Source organism: Lissotriton vulgaris, chromosome 10 (assembly GCF_964263255.1).
Source record: "Lissotriton vulgaris chromosome 10, aLisVul1.2, whole genome shotgun sequence".
In the NCBI taxonomy this organism is placed as follows: domain Eukaryota; kingdom Metazoa; phylum Chordata; class Amphibia; order Caudata; family Salamandridae; genus Lissotriton; species Lissotriton vulgaris.
The window spans coordinates 384,986,104-385,002,751 of NC_141698.1; the positions used below are offsets into that span (position 1 = coordinate 384,986,104).

General features: G+C 52.3%; 2 non-coding genes across 2 annotated transcripts; both read left to right on the forward strand.

Annotated features, from left to right (window-relative positions):
* Positions 1–11,031: 11,031 nt before the first annotated feature.
* On the forward strand, positions 11,032–11,134 carry LOC147685293 (U6 spliceosomal RNA). Its single transcript, XR_015300845.1, has one exon. It is a non-coding gene; the product is annotated as a U6 spliceosomal RNA (small nuclear RNA).
* A 1,500-nt stretch (positions 11,135–12,634) lies between these two features.
* Positions 12,635–12,741, forward strand: LOC147685294 (U6 spliceosomal RNA). The gene has a single exon (XR_015300820.1). It is a non-coding gene; the product is annotated as a U6 spliceosomal RNA (small nuclear RNA).
* The last annotated feature ends 3,907 nt before the right edge of the window (positions 12,742–16,648 follow it).

A 16,648-nucleotide genomic window follows, 5' to 3' on the forward strand; every position in this document is an offset into this window, starting at 1 on the left:
CTTTCTCGGCACAGATCTTGGCAAGGCGTGTTTTCAGTGTCTGATTGTGGCGTTCCACGAGACCTGCTGCCTGGGGATGTCGGACGCAGTGGAATTTCCACTGATATCCTAGCAGGAGTGAAACCTGCTTCATTAATTCGGACGAGAATGGTTGGCCGTTATCTGAATACACGACACGAGGCAAACCGTACCGTGGGAAGAATTCACGAACCAACTGTTTGGCAGTGGTCGGGCAGTGTAATCTGGGACTGGATATGCTTCTGTCCAACGGGAAAGTGCGCATACAATTACGAGGACATATTTGAATCCTCGACATCGTTCCATCTGGATATAATCCATCTGGAGGACTTCAAAAGGGTAATCGGGAGGATTGAATCCACCTTGCTCTACGGGGATGCTTTTACCTGGATTGAACTGACAACAGATCATGCAAGTACGCACTTTCTGTTTTGCTGCTGCTCGTAAATGTTTATTGTACCAGAGATTCTGTAAACTGTCTAACATGGCTTTTTCTCCCAGGTGTGCTGGGCTGTGTGCAGTGTTGATCATAACTTGAACCATAGAGTCGGGGAGAAACCATGTGGCTTTTCCCTTCGTCATCCATCCCTGATCTGTCTGGATCCCTCCTAGTTCAGTCCATTTCTTTATTTCGTCTGGAGTAGCATGTGTCTGTATGTCAATTACATCTAGTGCGGGATCCTTAACTGTCATGCAATGTGTCGGTGTCGGTTTTACGAGGCAGAGGCGTCCCCCACATATTCGGTGGCCTACCAAAGACCACCTCGTACGGGGATAGCCCTGTTCTAGAGTGTGCAACCATTCTCATGTAAAACAATGCAACTGGCAAGGCGACTATCCAGTCTACCCCTTTCTCGGCACAGATCTTGGCAAGGCGTGTTTTCAGTGTCTGATTGTGGCGTTCCACGAGACCTGCTGCCTCGGGATGTCGGACGCAGTGGAATTTCCACTGATATCCTAGCAGGAGTGAAACCTGCTTCATTAATTTGGACGAGAATGGTTGGCTGTTATCTGAATACACGACACGAGGCAAACCGTACCGTGGGAAGAATTCACGAACCAACTGTTTGGCAGTGGTCCGGGCAGTGTAATCTGGGACTGGATATGCTTCTGTCCAACGGGAAAGTGCGCATACAATTACGAGGACATATTTGAATCCTCGACATCGTTCCATTTGGATATAATCCATCTGGAGGACTTTAAAAGGGTAATCGGGAGGATTGAATCCACCTTGCTCTACGGGGATGCTTTTACCTGGATTGAACTGACAACAGATCATGCAAGTACGCACTTTCTGTTTTGCTGCTGCTCGTAAATGTTTATTGTACCAGAGATTCTGTAAACTGTCTAACATGGCTTTTTCTCCCAGGTGTGCTGGGCTGTGTGCAGTGTTGATCATAACTTGAACCATAGAGTCGGGGAGAAACCATGTGGCTTTTCCCTTCGTCATCCATCCCTGATCTGTCTGGATCCCTCCTAGTTCAGTCCATTTCTTTATTTCGTCTGGAGTAGCATGTGTCTGTATGTCAATTACATCTAGTGCGGGATCCTTAACTGTCATGCAATGTGTCGGTGTCGGAACTATTGTCTTTGTCATATCAGCTGCAGGTGTATGAGTCAGAGCTGTGTGTTTCGCGGTTTGATCAGCCAGATCGTTACCCTGGGAAATGGTATCTGTAACTTTAGTATGTGCCTTGCACTTCATGATAGCTATGGCTGATGGCAAATGTATTGCTTCCAATAATTCCTGAATGAGAGGACCATGTTGGATTTTGGCTCCGTGAGAGGTCAAGAAACCTCTTTCCTGCCAGAGTACACCGAAGTCGTGTACGACTCCAAATGCATAACGTGAATCTGTGTATATGTTAACATTCCTGTTTTTGGCTATTATACAGGCTCGGGTCAGAGCAATAAGCTCTGCAGCTTGAGCAGACAGTGTATCAATGTGGTGTGTTTCTTTGACTTCAGTTTCAGTGGTCACTGCATATGCGGCCACTAATTCGCCTGTGCTTGTTCTCATACATGAACCATCCACGTAAAGTGTCAGGTCTGGGTTAGTCAGTGCAACATCTGTCAAGTCTCGTCGGGACTTTGTTACTGCATTAATGATCTCTATACAGTCATGTGGAGCTGGATCTGTAATGTTCGAGGGTAACAATGTGGCAGGATTGAGTATATTACAGCGTCTGATTTCTATGTGTGGCTAGAACAATGTCAATTCATAACCTGTCAGTCGTGCTATAGTCAAGTGTTGAGTCTGTGTTCTATTTAAAAGAACTTCCACAGAGTGTGGAACTTGTACTGTCAGGGGATGTCCTAACACTATGGAATCACTTTGTCGAATTGCTAAGGCTGTTGCTGCAACTGATTTTAAGCACGCAGGTAGAGCCTGGGCTACTGGGTCTAATGTACTCGAAAAATAAGCACACGGCTTATGGGAACCTGCTTGGTCTTGTGTGAGGACAGATAAAGCTGTGCCATCATGTTCTGTAACAAAGAGTGTAAAAGGTTTGCTGTAACATGGTGTTGCTAAAACTGGTGCTTGACATAATGCTTTCTTTAATTCATCAAAAGCCTGTGTGTGTTCCTGAGTCCAAGGGAGGACAGTCGAAGTCGCTGCCTCCTGTGTTGTCAACTGTATAAGTGGCTTGGCTAGAAATGCGTACTGGGGAATCCATTGCCTGCAGTAAGAGGTGAGGCCAATGAAGGACCGCACTTCCTTTTGTGTCGTAGGTTGCGGTAAGTGTGCAATTAACTCGATGCGGTCAGGTGTTAGCTGTCTCCCCCTCTTGGACAGCAAGTGCCCAAGGTACACCACTTGCTGAACACAGAATTGTAACTTTGAAGGGGACACCTTGTGTCCCTTGTCAGCTAAGAAATGCAAAACCGTCAGTGATGCATGTTCACATTCAGGTTCGCTACGAGCGGAGATCAACAGATCATCGACGTACTGCAGCAGGGCAGTGTTAACTGGCATTTGAATACTGTCAAGTTGTCTTTTCAATGCTTGGCTGTAGATGCTGGGGCTTTCTGTGAATCCTTGAGGTGCGCGTGCAAATTTGAAGCTTCGGCCATTTAAACAGAAACCGAAAAGATATTGGCTTTCCGGATCAATGGGGACACTGAAGAAGGCGTTCTTGAGGTCAATTACAGTAAAGAACGTCGCCTCTGAATCAATAGCAGTCAATAAGGATGAGATGTCGGGGACCACAGGGTACTGTGGCACAATGCATTTATTTAATTCTCGCAGATCAATCACCAACCGATAAACTGGTGGTGCATTTGGGTCAGTACGTTTAAGAATCGGAATGATAGGGGAATTACATAGATTGGAGTCGGTTTCTACAACCACTCCCTGTGCAATGAGCTCTTCAATGATTTCCAGTAAAGCCACTACAGCATCGGGTGGTAACTTGTATTGTCGGATTCGGGGCAGTACAACTCCTGGCTTGAGTGTCACTCGGTATGGTGTAATGTGCATACAACCTACATCAGTTGGGCCTTTCGCCCACAAATGTTCTGGTACATTTTTCAATCTGTCATCAAAATCTCGTAACACATAGTGACCCTTGAAGTCACGTAAAAACAGTCTAACTCCTTCCGGAGAACAACATATTACAGCTCCAAGAGCTTTCAGTGTCTTGATACCTAACAAGTTTTCTGGACATGACTTCGTGAGTAGTAAGTCTGTAGTGCGTGACAATGGACCAACTGCTAGGGGAACAGGTTTCGATACTTCATTAACAATAGGCTGTCCTGAAAAACCAAGGGAAACATTCTGTGAGCCTGAGAGGGGTGCCCCTGGAACCTCATCGTGACTTATTGTTGTTCGACTTGCCCCTGTGTCAATCAGAAACTTTCTATCCTTTCCTAATACTTGACTATGTACATAAGGACCCTCTTGATCTACAGGGATTTCAATAAGAGGCAAGCCAACCTCCCTCTCTAGGCTGTTTCATGTGTATCGCTGATAATCGGGATAATCAGATTGTGCATACTGGTACATCTGCTGCGAAACTTGCTGTGTCGCGGCAATGGGCTGTGGACGTGGTACCGCTACTGTCTGTCCTGTCTGTTGTGGAGCAGGCATTGGCTGAACTTTCTGTGTCTGCTGAACTTGGTGTTGGACCTGGTCCTGTCTAGGCTGACGGGGTCTCTCTTTAGTTTTACCTGTGGCTATGTTGTGTTTCAGGACTGTACATTCATTTACATAGTGACCTGGCTGTTTACAGTAGTTGCATGTCCCTCTAACGGGAGCTGCCGAATTATTAGACTGTGTCATACCCCTTTTCTGACCGTCAGCTGGGACTGACTGAGCGACTAACATTTTCATTTTCGTATCTTTCATACGCCTTTGTTCGTGATCTTGTTCTTCTCTAATTCTATTCTGATGGTACTGTAACATTTGTAACATTTGGGATGGCGTATTTGCTTGCCATGTGCTTTCGACTTTGTATACACGGTTCTTAACCTGTGGCAGGGAATTCTCGACTAATTTGGTTACAAAAAGGTGCGGGTATGACTCGCTACTTGGTTTCAGGCCACTATTAATAATAAAACATTTCTCGAATCTGGAATAAAAATCACTAGTGTCTTCATCGTGTTTCTGTTTACAGGCTGAGATTGCGTCCCAGTCTTCCTTTTTCGTTGTCAATAATCTTGGCAAAACCTGTACAATTAATCCTGGTAATGCTTTAGCTTTTTCCCCAAGGCCTAACCCTGGAGTACGACCATTTTCCTCGTCTTCTATTTCGGTCCAATTAATCTTTTTATCTCCCACCTCCCATTCCTTCTCTTTGAGTTTCTCGTAAATGCCAGCAGGCAACAGTACTTTTAACATTTTCATAATATCTGAGTACGTGTAGTCACCCATGAGTAGCATATCTTTAATTTCTCGGTGAAAACCTTCAGGGTCTTTATTGTGACAGGGTACTAGTTTCTTAATTTCTAGCAATTCTATTTTAGTGAGGGGTGTATATACAAATACACGTTCTAATGTGTCATCATCTTTTCTTACTGGATGTACTTCTCGTAAGGGATTCTGTCTGTCGAAGTAAAACATTTTTCTTTCTGCGGGTGGTGGAGCTGACATAAACTGTGGTTTCAGAAAAGTACTATACTTGTGTCTATGTTCTAGAATTTCTTTAATTAAATCGGTACCTAGGCCTCTCCATCTATTAGAGAGCAGTTCTATTAATATATCCGGTAAGGGACCTGGATCAGAATGTTGGCTTTTAAACAACGTAATGAGATGCTGAATCATGTATACACTAGCTAATTTTTGTTCATCAGGGGAAAGGTTCAAAAACGTCTGAGCTACTGCATCATCATTATACGTACTAGAATTGTCAGCCCATTGTACGGCAGACCGGGCTAGTTCTTGTTCATCCATGGAATTTAGTACATGGTACCCCATTCGTTCTTGAAGTATTTTATCGGTAGCCTGAAACATATGTTCAGGGGTCCTCGGGTTTGACATGGCAGCGTGAAAAAGTCTCTTGCTTTCTGGACGTATCGGACGTATTGTATTATTAAAGGGTCTTCCCTTACCTACATATGCTATCATTTCTCTAGCTGGTAATTGCAATGTTTCTGCTGTGTTTTCTGGTTGTTCGTCCTCCTCCGAGGATTCATTCTTGTCTGTATCTATTTCTCTTTCAGGCTTTCTTCTTTCATGTATTTGTACTACTGCTTTTCGGATCCTTCTGTACATGTTATCTATACAACTCTGTTTATCATGCTTTCCGTCTGCTATATTCTGACCCCATTTGTTAAGTGCGTTCATCTCTTCCTTGTCTACACCAGGCCTATCTTGATCTCTTATCAAGCAGTTTATGAAGAAGCGTAATATCATACCTTGAGTGTCAACTTTCTGGTATGCCATGGCCTCGCCAATACTTTCAGGGCCTTCCCCCGTTTGGACAAAATGATATATTCTGTCTAGATGATCAATCATTCCTGGTAGTAACATTAAATAGTTTGCAACTCGTCGTAGACGTACTGATGCTAGCATCATTCTGTCGTCTTTAGCGGGTACTGGATCATATCTACAGTCTGTGAGAGGCTCTTTAAGTATGTCGTAACTCGCTGTTTGAGGTGTACGTTGCTTTGCTAAATCCCTATAAGTCAGTCGATGTGTTGGTGGCGGTGTCCGAAAACCTCCTGTCGCACCTCCTGAGGTGCCAGGCCCAAAAGGATTTAGTGGATGAATGCTAGGAATAACGAGAGGGGAAGTGATAATAGGTGCAGGAAGTGCTGGGGGAACAGGCGCAGGATGTGGTACGGGAGGAGGTGGAGTTTGTTGTTGTGGAAGTGGTAGATTATCTTGGGGTGGGTTGCCGTCAGCAGGTGGTGCATGGACACGTGCATTTGTATATGCGGGAGCTACGTCGTCTAAATAGGAAGAAAGGAATATGTCCTTTGCGGTCTTGTGGCGTAATTTAGTCGGAACTAATGGAGGGGGCAGATCTTTCGGTATTTCCGGGGTGGCCTTAGGTAAACCCTCGACCAAAAGAGGATACATACCATTTGCAAGAGTATTTCGCTGTCGGTCTACTTGTTCTGCTTTGACTCGTATACCTTCCTCAACTAATTCATTTTCTCGGGCTTTTTCTGAATCTTCCCTATGTTTTTCTGCTTTTCTGAATTCTTTTTCTGTTCTTTTATGAGATTCTTTACGCCACAATTCTATAGCGTCTTTCTGAGATTGTCTGGCTTTCTTTTTCCATAGCGCTTCTTCTACTCTCATGATGCAATCTGCATCCCATGTCCCTGTAACAGGCCATCTATATTTCTCTTCTAGGTTCTTAGTATAATCGGCCCATAAATCTAGGTACAGTATGGCCTCAAAGCCATGCTTATGGTACATAAAATTTCCGGGAGTGTCCCTGGGTGGGACAGGAATTGCTTCCTCTAGTATCCCTTTCCTAGTTCCTATCTGTTTTAATTTGCTGAATAATGGCATCTTGGTACTTGACACTTGATACTTTCGCGAACTCGAACACAGCTGATATACAAAAACACAGTAAAACAGTCACTCATACCACGACATTAATCACATAAAAACATTTTGAACACATATTGACTACCCTTGAACTCTGAAACGAGAACAAAATCGAACCCTTGAATGTCTTGATATACTGCTAAACAGTACAGATACACTGCTAAAACAGTGCAGACCGGGTCTGTGTACCCAAACCCGTCTTTACCGGATACATAGTAATGCACCCGTCTAGATGCGTCCCCAGCAACGGTACTCACCGGGAAGCACGGAACGGAAGGCCTCGGAAACTCGACTGGACTGGACCGGACTGGACTCGACTGGACTCGTGACGTAGATACTTCGGAACTGGTGGGCCTCTAGATACCTCGGACCTTGTTCTCTTTGGCTGGGCTCTGGTCGGGATCCTCCGCACTCCTCACCGCCTCGTCTGGGTGTTGATCGCAGTCTCCGTCACCTCCGTAGGCCTGAGGGAGATACAGGAAATCCTGCGGGTACGCGTAATTGTCCGTCTTGGCTGGGGCAGGGGGCAAAGGCTGCAACGCACCTACCGGCGCGTGGGGTGGGGGAGGGGTCCCTATTCGGGCGCCAAATTAATGTGGTAAATAAATATTTACCGTCTGAATTTCTATGCAGTAAAGTTCAATAAAATAACTCAATCGAAAATAAAGAGACAAAGTCCGTGGCAGCTGAGTTATAAGGGGTTTTATTCCATAAAATGGAATGGTTCGAACCAGGGTATCATGTTCCTTTCACCATAAAGGATCAGGAAGGGATAGAGCATACTTTATTGACAGAGTACAACTTTTATAGTTAATGCATAGAATGGTGAGGAATACAGAAGGCGTAACAGCTGAGAGAAACGAGATAAGAACACATGTGCGTAGCAATACGTAATCAGAAGGCATGTACTAGGGCGTACACAGAGGTGTGTGCTAGAAACGTCACATGAAAGTGTCACAAGTGGGTGGATACATAGTGGAATCTTGCAGTGTCAGCAGAAATCTGTAGCAAGGATGCGCGCGTAACAGCATGACGTGTGACTGACGTGAGGCTGGAGGGTGCAGGGGACTTGACATTTAGCACTAGAGGAAAGAGACAGAAGTCTGGCATGTCAGATCGACTCGTTCCTAAATCATATCTGATATCTTGTGTTTGGGGAACTATATTATCTGGAAGGAAAAGGTCTCTCAGGCAGAGGCTACTCTATACTGACTATTAATGCGTGTATATGTGACTACGTGTCTGCGTGTAATGCGAGGGGCCATGGGCCTACCATGGTAACAGGAGCAATGAATTACTTGCATGGAGACAGAGAGGCCGGGCCCTTTGCTCTGCAGCCGGGGAAATGTTTATCTATTCTGCTAGACTGGAATGTGTTTTCGAGGAGCTGAACTCGGCTATACTGATAACTTGAAGGCAAAATACTGTCTTTGGCAGGCAAGCAGGCCGAGCCGGGCACCGCTCGCCGCGCAGGGAGTAGAACAGAGGTCAGGGAGGCATCCCACGTTGCAGCTTTTCAGGAGGCAGAGAACAGAAAGGGCTCGATGGCAGAAATCAGGGCCTAGCTCTGCAGGGCTAGGAAAAACGTGAAAGTGCACCATGAAAAGACGTTGGCAAGGCATACTTAGGAACTGAATTATCGATCCATTCATGGTGGATCTGAAAGAGGACATGTTAACGTTGTACGCAAATGTATTTGCGTCTTCATAGCAGGTCGAGGAGGGAAGTTACATGCACTTTAAGCTCGTACATGGAGACGGTGGGGTTCACGTTAGGGGACACAATTGACTATAAAAATTTATATTACCTCACACTCACATTGTGCGACAGGGAGAAGGCAGCGTACAATGGGCCGATTTACTGTGTGCACCAAATTACCCCTAAGTGATAAGCAGCTTTCAGCAGCCAGTCATTGCCCGGAGGTTATTCAAGTGGTTATTTGCAGGCTGATCCGGGAGTGGTTTAATCCAATCTCCGGGTCATAAGAGTGTCCTCGGGAGAGACATATCTTCACTTGTAGAACTCCCCATTACCTCCTCGTTAGTCTTCCTTGCCACATGACTTACATAGTGAGCATCAGCTCCACGACAGAACCCTCCAAAGCAAAAAAAGCCTCCCACCCCCTCCCAACATGGCCGACCAGTCCCACCTGACCTCTATAAGAGGCGGGCCGGCCCAACCAACAGCCTGTTTTTTTTGTTCTGCGCGATTCTCTCCAGAGGCGCTGTACAGGTAAGATGGGCCGGCGTTAGCTGGCCCTTGGGTTTTTGGGTTGAGGATCCTGCTCTAGCGGTCCCTGGTGCCTTTAAACCACAAATCCCCCCCCTCTTCCTTCCCCCGGTCCTGTGGGGCCGGTTAGGTGCTGCTGTAGCGTGCCAGGGGTTTACAGGGGGGGGGGGGCGGCCGGGGGGTGTGGGGTGTTGGTGCATTCCCGTGCCTCCCCCGGTCGTGACTGAAGGACCCTTGCCCGGTGTGGGCTTCGGGGCCGGCGCTGGAGGTTCTCCGGGTGTGCTGGGGCTCCGGTTGCTGTCAGTGCGCAGGTGCGTGGGATCGCGCTGTTAGTGCACTGCCGCCCCTGCCTGCCGCGTACGCATGGCATGAGAGCAGGTATGCTTCTCTTTCATCGCCATGACATTAGGCGAATTTGTGATCTCCGGGTGTCCCGGTTCTCTGTCACATGCCTGTGGCCTTGCGTGGGGCGTGTCAGTGCGCGACGCTCCTACGGCGGGGCTTGCACGGTGTCTGGCCGGGCCTCGGCGTGCATGCCTTTTTTCACATTTATACGGCGCGTGCCGGTCTGAAGGCTGCGGGGGCGGACGCGGTCCTACCTTGGTTTTCTGCGCCTCGGCGGCTCCGCTGACCGGGTCCGGCCTCTCCTGGCCTGGTTATCGGACGGCGCTGGTCGCTGCCGCCTGCGTTCAAAAATTTTTTGACTACCCTGGGGCCCGCGGCTGCTTGCCGCGCTGGGGTTGGCTCCGGGCGCGTCCCGCCTCTTGTGGGCGGGGTTTTGTTTCCGCCTGGGCCTGTGTTTTGTCCAATGGGCCGGTGGCTCTGTTTATTGGGCTACAGCCCCGGAGGCCGAGGTCTCGCCCGGGCAGAGGCTGGCGGGCTAGCCTTCGGGGAAATGCCGAGTTGCAAGGCCGAGACTCCTGGTGATGCGGGGATTTAACCCGGGGCCTCTGCCACTGAGCTGCATCCCCTCGACTACACACTGTCCGGACCGAGGAGAGGTCGCTACTGGCCGCGGGTTGCCTTTCCTTGGCGGCACGGAGCTGTGCTGGGCGCCCTTGTGGTCCGGCGGGTCGCCTCCCGGTAGGTGATTGTTTTTTTGCTCTTCTTCCGACCACCTCTGCATCTTGGTTGACGTCCTCGGGCGGCTATGATTCTGCACGGCTGGGTTCCCCTGCTGGCGCGGCCGTTGGGTGTCACTTCTGCCACTGTTTGGGCGGACAAACGTGGGTTCTGCTCCCACTGATGCCGGTCCGTTCCAGCGTCCTGGGGGCCCGTGTTTCTCCCGGTGGGGGGTTGTACTGGGTGGTCGGTTCTTGGCACGCCCTGGGCAGTCAGGTTGGCCGAGTGTTCTTGGCTTCTGTGGTCCTGTGCCTTCTGGTCGCCTCTTGGTGGCGGGGGTCCTGGTTACTCATCGGTCGCCGTCAGTGGGCGCTTCGGCGTTACATAGGCGAGATGTAGTAGTGGAGTGGTATGGCTCAGTGAGGGGCGGCTGGCCCTGGTACTGTGGTCTGGCCCGGGACCTGGATTCGGTTCCCTGCCTCGGCCGGTCTTGGGGTCCTATATGTTCCTCTGCCCAGTAAAATCTCGTCTAGGTGCCTGCTCCATTCTTGAAGTCCCACTCTGCGTCTCTGGGCTATAGCTTGCTTATTCTCCACACCGGCCCCCACGATTCTATGGATGCCTGGCCTCCTCCTTGGGGGTGTCCGGGTGTGGGCGCCTCGGAGCGTGTGCTGGGATTCCACCACGGCATTCGTTCTTGCACCTTGAGCGCCTTGGGGGTGTGTAGTGCGCGATTCTTGTTCCAATTTCCGCTACAGAGCTGATTGGCATGGCCCCTGCGCTGGGATGACACGCATTGTTCGTGATTCGTTCCGCGTTTTGGCTTGTTGTCCCTCCACCGGCGGCGGTGGTGGTTCCCGGGGTTTCTCGGAGTGCCTTCTCTACGCATGTCTCCGGGCTCCCTTCCTCTGCCTGCGTCCGTTGTGACTTTGTCACCTTTCCCACTCTGGTGGCCGTGAGGCTGGCTCGGCCGTCTGGTCTAGCTGCGTCCTTGTCGGCGGTGACGGCGTTTTCGGCGAATGGCCTACTCTGGCTGTCTCCGGTCCTTTCATTTGGGGCCCGCTCCCCCGGGCGCGGCCTTCCTTCGGACTCCCCGTCCGCCTGTGGGTGAGGGCGTCCCGCCCTTGCTGGGGTGGGGTCCTTCGGCCTTTCCACCCGTAGTCAGTCTTCACGGGGTGCGTTCGGGTTTGGCTTCCGGGCCCGAGTTTCGGCTCTTCCCGGTCTCGTACTGGTACTGCCGCTCCCTTTTTCGCCCCTAGATCCTGGCTTTCGGCCCTCTCACTCCAGGGGGTCCCCGGGGGGGGGGGCTGTTGCCTCCGTTGCGTCCCGTCTGGGGACGTGGCTGTCCCGGTTCTTGGGCTCTTCGGGACTTGCTGGCCGGTGTCCGGTCTTGCTGGTCTTGCGGACTTTCCGCGGGGCCCCACCTTCTCGACGGGGGGGGGCCTGCTCCTTCCTTTGTCTCGCCTGTAGGTTTTTTCGGAGGCCAGGGGTTGGCCTGTGGGGCCGGCCTGCGAGTGGGGGTTCCCTCTCTCGGCGGGTACTTCCGTTGGGCTTGCCTTCTGGCCCGTGGGTGGGAGCTGTGCTCCTGGCCCGCCTGGTGGATCTTCTTCGCCGGGTGTGGGTCTTGGTGTTCCCTGTCGGGACGTGTGATACCTCTCGGCCTCGTCTTTTTCGTGGGTGAGGCTTCACGTCGGGCGGTGTCTCTCCTCCGTCGGCTCCCTGCTCTATGTGCGGTGGTCCCTTCGGCTTCCGTCTCGGGCTTGTCCTCCTTCGGGGGTCGTGTGCCTGGTCCCGGTACTTCCCTCTGGTTCATTCAGGGGGGGGGGCGTCCTTTGGCAGGGGCGTTTGGGGGTCATTGGGATCTCCTGCAGTCGCGCAACTCCTCGTGCTTCGGGGGTTGCTGGCAGTCCTCCTGGCCTGCCGTCTTTTGCACCGGTGCTTCAGGGTCCCCATGTCTTGGTCGGGTCGGTCGACCGGGTGGTGTAGGTGTCGCCGGTCCTGTCCCTTCGGGCTGTCTTTCCCCCGGGGTCCGACTAGGTGGGGGCGGATCGACTGAGTCGGATCTAGCCTTCGTTGCCTGGTCTCGCCCTGACCCCGGTGGTGTTTCAGCGCCTGGGGCCTCGACTCGGTCTGCCTCCGGTGGCTCTGTTCACGGAGGGGGACTCGGCCCTCCTGCCCAGGTTCTACTCTCTCCTCCCTGGTCCTTGTGGTTGCCCTGTCTTTCGCTTGACCTTTTCGGTCTGCTGTACGCGTTTCCCCCGTGCCCTCTGATGTCACGGGTCCTCTGCTGGATTCGCTTGGGCAGGGCCGGGGTGCTCCTGGGTGCTCGCTTCGGCAGCGCATGGACTAATATTGGAATGTTACAGAGAAGTTTAGCTTGGCCCCTGCGCATGGTTGACACGCAAATTCGGGATGCGTTCCTGTTTTTGGTTCCCGGCAATGTCCGCCGCCCCTGGTACCCTCTCCTTTTGCGAGCTGGCGGTTCGGGCCTACTGGCCGATCCCGGATCTTCCCGTTCTGTGGTTGGGTCCCCCGCTCCTGGAGTCGGTGTTGAGCCGGCTCTTTCTGCTGGCCTGACTCCATCTGTAGGCCTGATTCTTGAGCGGATGTCGCTGCTTGCTCGGGGTTGTTCTTCTGGGGTCGCGTTGGTGCGGTCGGCTTGGTGCTGGCCCCGCCTCCGTGGACCCCTTGCGGGTCTTGGATTTCCTGGCTGAGGGGTTTTCCTTGGGCCCGGTGGGCTGCCTTGCGGGCCTTCCGCAGTCCGGTGTTCGACGGGCTGGTTTCCCTGGTGGCTCGCTTGGCTCCGGAGTTGGTGTTCTCCGTCGCCCTCGGACGCTCTGCCTGTCTCCCCCTTGGGTTCTCTCTCTCGTTCTACGAGCTCCTCAGGGTCCGCCCTTTGAGCCCCGGGCCTCGGCGGCTTTGCGGTTCCTCACCTTTTAGGTGGTTTTTTCCTGGTGGCAGTGGTGTCTGCGGGGCGGATGGGCATGCGGTGGTCGTGCCTCCGCTCCCCTCCCTTCTTGCGGGTTTTGCCGGACAGGTTGTTCCTCCGGCATGTCCCCCGTTTCCTTCCCGGGGTTCCTTCCCTGGTGTCCCGGGCTCGGGTGGTGTCTTTACCGCCTTTCCCGGCCGACATGGTTCCTTTCTTGTCCGGGCTGGTTGTCCGGCGTGCTGTTTTGGCTTCTCTTGACCGCACGTCTTCCCTTTCCCGGGGGGGGGGGATGGCCTGTTTGTGTCTTTTGGTCCGGTTCGTTCGGGCCACTAGCCCTCTCTTTCCGCCTTGGTTCGCTGGCTTACACAGGCTATCTCCCTTTCCTATGCTTCGCTGGGTTCGGTGGGTCCGGCGGGGGTCCAGGGTCGGTCCTCGGGGAGTGGCTCTGTGTCCTGGGCCCCCTTCTTGGGTGTCTCCTCTGTGGAGATTTGTCGGGCGTCGACGTGGTCGTCCCCCACCTTGTTCATGGAACGCTATCGCATTGTCTTGGGGGGTGCTGTCCCTGGGGACTTCGCTGGGGCCGTTCTGGGTGCAGGAGCTGCGGCTCCTGGTTGGCCTACTTTTCCTTTATGTCTTGATTCCAGGTTTCCTGTGATCCCTGTTTTCGTTTCATTTATTCTAAATCGACCTTGTGTTGGTTTCTCTGCATCACCGTGTGGTGTTGTTCTTATGGTGGTCAATGAAGCCTTGTTGGCTTGGGTATTTGCTCACTATGTAAGTCATGTGGCGAGGAAGACTAACGAGGAGGTAATGCCCCGGTTACTTACCGGTAATCTTCATTACTCCGAGTATAGTCTTCCTCGCCACATGAATTCCCCCCCCCTCCCTGTCTAGCTATCGGCTTCATAGTTTGCTTGGTAGTTCAGGCTGTTGGTTGGGCCGGCCCGCCTCTTATAGAGGTCAGGTGGGACTGGTCGGCCATGTTGGGGGGGGTGGGAGGCTTTTTTTGCTTTGGAGGGTTCTGTCGTGGAGCTGATGCTCACTATGTAAGTCATGTGGCGAGGAAGACTATACTCGGAGTAATGAAGATTACCGGTAAGTAACCGGGGCAAGATTCGGGAACGGCATGACTGAGTTGCGGGATTGGGACTTTTTTCTCTTTACACATAATTTGAATAAATTAATTGGTTCCGTTTTTACACCACTTCACTGGCACATAGTCTAACATCGGGATGTAGCTCAGTGGTAGATCGCGTGCTTTGCATGTACGATGAGGCCGCGGGTTCAATCCCCGACCTCCAGTTAATTAAAAAAAAAATATATATATATATTTATTTGCTTTGAAGAGCGCATCGCTTTCTTTAGTCAAAAAGGAACATATACTATTACGATGCACATTGGAGTGCAGAAAAGCCACACATCAGCAACTGTTAAAAAAATAATAATAATAATAATAAATAAATAAATAAATAAATTATGACAATTGGCACCGCCAGAAATGCAGTGATAAAAAAGCGTGTTTAAGGGCTGGCATCAAGTGATTTTCAATGGCCAAGGCCAGTCAAGCGAGCAGTTAACAGTGTTTCATAGATTTTAATGCTTTGTGGCCTTAGGCGTGTGGGGAAGGCAAGAGAGACAGGAGAAGACGGAGGGGGCTATTTGTGACATCAAAATTGTGTGAAATAAAAACCCAGAGCCGAGCAAACTGCAGCGTAAATAAATAAGTTAGATTGAAAAGGTTCCTGCGGACCGGCTGTCTGGGCATAAGCTACCCGTTCAGCGCCGATGCCAGTTTAATTTTGTGATTAAGAGCCTCATTTGCTGATGCCGGTCCGTTCCAGCGTCCTGGGGGCCCGTGTTTCTCCCGGTGGGGGGTTGTACTGGGTGGTCGGTTCTTGGCACGCCCTGGGCAGTCAGGTTGGCCGAGTGTTCTTGGCTTCTGTGGTCCTGTGCCTTCTGGTCGCCTCTTGGTGGCGGGGGTCCTGGTTACTCATCGGTCGCCGTCAGTGGGCGCTTCGGCGTTACATAGGCGAGATGTAGTAGTGGAGTGGTATGGCTCAGTGAGGGGCGGCTGGCCCTGGTACTGTGGTCTGGCCTGGGACCTGGATTCGGTTCCCTGCCTCGGCCGGTCTTGGGGTCCTATATGTTCCTCTGCCCAGTAAAATCTCGTCTAGGTGCCTGCTCCATTCTTGAAGTCCCACTCTGCGTCTCTGGGCTATAGCTTGCTTATTCTCCACACCGGCCCCCACGATTCTATGGATGCCTGGCCTCCTCCTTGGGGGTGTCCGGGTGTGGGCGCCTCGGAGCGTGTGCTGGGATTCCACCACGGCATTCGTTCTTGCACCTTGAGCGCCTTGGGGGTGTGTAGTGCGCGATTCTTGTTCCAATTTCCGCTACAGAGCTGATTGGCATGGCCCCTGCGCTGGGATGACACGCATTGTTCGTGATTCGTTCCGCGTTATGGCTTGTTGTCCCTCCACCGGCGGCGGTGGTGGTTCCCGGGGTTTCTCGGAGTGCCTTCTCTACGCATGTCTCCGGGCTCCCTTCCTCTGCCTGCGTCCGTTGTGACTTTGTCACCTTTCCCACTCTGGTGGCCGTGAGGCTGGCTCGGCCGTCTGGTCTAGCTGCGTCCTTGTCGGCGGTGACGGCGTTTTCGGCGAATGGCCTACTCTGGCTGTCTCCGGTCCTTTCATTTGGGGCCCGCTCCCCCGGGCGCGGCCTTCCTTCGGACTCCCCGTCCGCCTGTGGGTGAGGGCGTCCTGCCCTTGCTGGGGTGGGGTCCTTCGGCCTTTCCACCCCTAGTCAGTCTTCACGGGGTGCGTTCGGGTTTGGCTTCCGGGCCCGAGTTTCGGCTCTTCCCGGTCTCGTACTGGTACTGCCGCTCCCTTTTTCGCCCTTAGATCCTGGCTTTCGGCCCTCTCACTCCAGGGGGTCCCCGGGGGGGGGGGGGGCTGTTGCCTCCGTTGCGTCCCGTCTGGGGACGTGGCTGTCCCGGTTCTTGGGCTCTTCGGGACTTGCTGGCCGGTGTCCGGTCTTGCTGGTCTTGCGGACTTTCCGCGGGGCCCCACCTTCTCGACGGGGGGGGGCCTGCTCCTTCCTTTGTCTCGCCTGTAGGTTTTTTCGGAGGCCAGGGGTTGGCCTGTGGGGCCGGCCTGCGAGTGGGGGTTCCCTCTCTCGGCGGGTACTTCCGTTGGGCTTGCCTTCTGGCCCGTGGGTGGGAGCTGTGCTCCTGGCCCGCCTGGTGGATCTTCTTCGCCGGGTGTGGGTCTTGGTGTTCCCTGTCGGGACGTGTGATACCTCTCGGCCTCGTCTTTTTCGTGGGTGAGGCTTCACGTCGGGCGGTGTCTCTCCTCCGTCGGCTCCCTGCTCTATGTGCGGTGGTTCCTTCGGCTTCCGTCTCGGGCTTG